We start from the raw sequence: 3,407 nt of genomic DNA on the forward strand, positions 1-3,407 counted from the left end.
CGAAAAAAGAAAGAATCACCACCTAAGTCATATTAAATAATTGATGATGATAATAAAAATAATAATAATAATAATAAAATATATGACTAAAACTTAGGTATTGATAAAAAAATCTAATTTGATAAACAAAAATTCATTTAAATTAAATAGAATTATTTCTTAAAAGAAAAGGAAAAGAGAAAAAATAAAAACAAAACAAATGCCAACACAAACAGAAAAAAGGTGGGCCCTGAATGCTCCTAAGGCCCATCAGGGTGCAACAAACTAGACGGAACGGAGGTGGGTCGTTAACCTAGGAGGCCCAAATGGGGCGGGATCTATCCGGGTTATCCGAAACCATGGGTCAGATCCAGTAAGCCTCTCCCTCTTCCATAGGAAGGCACGTGTGGAGACAAGATTCTCCCACCCCAATGGCCACACGTCGTGACCGAGAAAGAAGGCCATTAAAGCCTAGGGAGAAACAAAACAATATTAATCTCGGGCAGTGGGAAAGGTACCGTTCATCTTTGGCCTTAAAACTCATTTTAACACAAAAATGAAACTGAAACGTGAAGTATTCTGATCCGCCTCAAACCTTTCTCTTCTCAGCTTGAAACACTTACAGAAATAAATCACAGTCTATTTCTCCTTACACGAACCAAACTTCAGCATTAAGAAAAAAGAACAAATGCAATTGACATCTACCAAATCCTGAACCCTAATCAACGACGTCAACCTCCAACATCAAACGACAAAAAGGGGACAATCATTTTGCAGAGAAATAAAAACAAAGCATGGAAGAGATAAACTATGCACACATTCGTGAATCTGGGAATGAAACGCAAAAAGGGGCAATAAATTTACCGGATCGGGGTACTTTGGAGCAAATGAACAGGTGCGTGACCACTTCTCTTCTTTTTCCTTTGGACTCAACGCTTTTATAGATTTGTTTGGGTTCTCAAGAATAGCTCTGATTGATTTGGTTGTGGTGTTCTTAGGGGTTCGTCCTCTTCCTTTTTGAACAGTAGTCGCCGCTCAATGAGGAGAAATTTCTCCCTTTTATATTCATCCTGCTAGGGTTTGGAATTGGCCACTGAGATCAAAAGATATCGGCCTGGGAGGACGCTCCCTTGCGCTGCTCTGTTGTCTACCCCATTTTGATGCTTATTTTGAAAAAGGTAACATGTACCTTGTACTTTTTCTTGTGAAAACGTCTCGTTCCTTTTTTGTTGTTTGTGAATTTTTACTGCCTTACCAAGTTATTATGATTTTTACTGCAGTGAAATGCGAGCAAAAGAATGGAAAGTATGTCTTCGCTTGGGGCTGCGGGTTGAAGGTGGCGATGGCGTTTTTTTTCTACTGTTAATGCTTTACAAGGGGTTATAAATGGTTTTTCCATGTCATCCATCTGTGCACCTGAATCAACAGAATTTTGTAGTTCCAACTTTGCGTTGTTGGTCTCAGTTTCCACCACTTCAGAACGAAAAGAATCAGCAGTTCCACTGTGTATATTTTTCTCAAAAATATTGTCACATCTCACAATTTGATGTTGTTTTATTGCTGGTAGTTTGTTCTCCATTTTGCATCGAAGGGAATCATATCTAATTTGGTTGAGTAAATCTTCAGCATCGTAGACATCATCTTTCAAGTCATCAAGTCATTCTTTGATAGAAGGAGTTTTGATTTGCTTCTCCTCTGCAGTGTCTAGCACAGGTTGAAGAGTGTGTAGTGTTGCTCTTAACTGTTTCAAGAGTGAGACATCGAGCTTGGTGTTTGTGATGTAATTAAGAAACTCTTTGGAAGCAAGTTTGTCAAGTAAGGTCTGAACAGTTGCAGAGAGGAAAGCGCTTCATAATTGGTTGCAGTCGCATCACGTCTCTTGATATTGCAAAGAAACCCAGTCAATTGTGATCATGTTGCAGTTTCAGCTAAATCAAAATCCTTTTGGTCGCACCCCATATCACAGACGCGGACCTTTGTTTAAAACCCATATTTAGGACGAAGGACTTTTGGTTTGGTAATCAGATTGGACTTTTGATTCCAACAGAGCCATATATTTATCGAGCATAGAGACCATTGCTTCAAATTCAGTTACTTGCTTCTCTATGGCATCAATCCGCTTGACATACTCGTTAAAGCTATCACTCTTGCATTCATTTTCCTTTTTTTGTAGGTGTTCCCGCAATATGTATTTACGAGTGCGCTTGAGTAAATCGGTTCCTCGAGCACGAAACTCTTGGCTGCAAGTACTCAGGAAATTATTTGCATTGACAATCTCTCCATCATTATCACCTAGTGCTAGCCCTACCGTTAAACTTCTAAGAATTTGCTCATACAAGTTCTCAGTACGCAAACCTCCTGGTGAAGTGAAGTTGAAAGTATTTAAGGAAATTGCTAAAGAGCATCAAATTGATTAGGATACTGCAGAGTCTGAAAAAGAGCTTCTCCAGCTTCCAGAAGAGCTAATAGAAGGGCAACAAACTTTTGTTAGTGCTAGCACCCTGCCAGTGAAGGCGTTGATAGATGCGTCAATTGAATCAAATAAGCAGCAATCCACAATATCATCTGGCAGTGCAAATGGTTATGCCCTATATTTTTGAAGATTCTAAGTCTGCTGCTGAAGTAGCAGTTGGGTCAGCAGAGAAAACAATTGCAGATGCTGATATGGCTATGAAGGACCATAGTGAATCCTCTCAACCATATTACAATGATAAGTGAGATAATGATCCTGAGCAATAAGGATACATTGTTAACCCAATTGTATGGTGGTAAGGAATATAGAAGACACAACTACCATCAAGCTTCTACACATTCGGATATTAAGTTTTGATGAAGCAGTTTGCGATGAAGAAATTGAAACAGAACCTATCCTGAAGCGACCAACGAATTAGATTTTCTTGAGGTTGCTTGGTCCAGTGTTAATGGCCAACAACTAATTTTATTGCATCATTTGCAATGATTGTAATTTTCCTCAATTAACATACTAGTTTCTCCTTTGTATGCCACTTCAATTAAGATCTGATGAAGATTTATTATTTTCTCTTGCATGGTCTTAGCCTACTTTGAATGGCGCTTGGTTAACAATAACTTGATGCACATTTGTTTCCTTAGGATCCAAGCATAAAGTTTGCACGTGAGTATCAGTAGCTTCAACCAAATGCCCCCTTTTAGATTTAAATCCCAATATCAAAACCAAATTATTGAACATGATTGAGACTCCTTTTGTGTTTCCCTTGAATTATCTATTAAAATCCAATCAAATAAAGGATGGCCTTCGGCCACTAGATTGATTCCGACGACAACCATGCTTGGTCCCTCTTGAAAAACTCACATGATAATGACTCTCCCTTAAAACATGGTAAACCACTGAAATCTTCTTGAATCAAATAATGTTCATAAAAGCTTTTCATGACAAATATTTTTGACCA

General features: G+C 38.5%; 1 long non-coding RNA gene across 1 annotated transcript; it reads left to right on the top strand.

Moving 5' to 3' along the window:
* The first annotated feature begins 279 nt into the window (after nt 1-279).
* LOC127125480 (uncharacterized) lies at nt 280-3,026 on the top strand. Its single transcript, XR_007804663.1, has 3 exons — nt 280-874; nt 978-1,157; nt 1,260-3,026. It is a non-coding gene; the product is annotated as an uncharacterized LOC127125480 (long non-coding RNA).
* The last annotated feature ends 381 nt before the right edge of the window (nt 3,027-3,407 follow it).

The sequence above is a fragment of the Lathyrus oleraceus genome, chromosome 3, assembly GCF_024323335.1.
Source record: "Lathyrus oleraceus cultivar Zhongwan6 chromosome 3, CAAS_Psat_ZW6_1.0, whole genome shotgun sequence".
Classification (NCBI taxonomy): domain Eukaryota; kingdom Viridiplantae; phylum Streptophyta; class Magnoliopsida; order Fabales; family Fabaceae; genus Lathyrus; species Lathyrus oleraceus.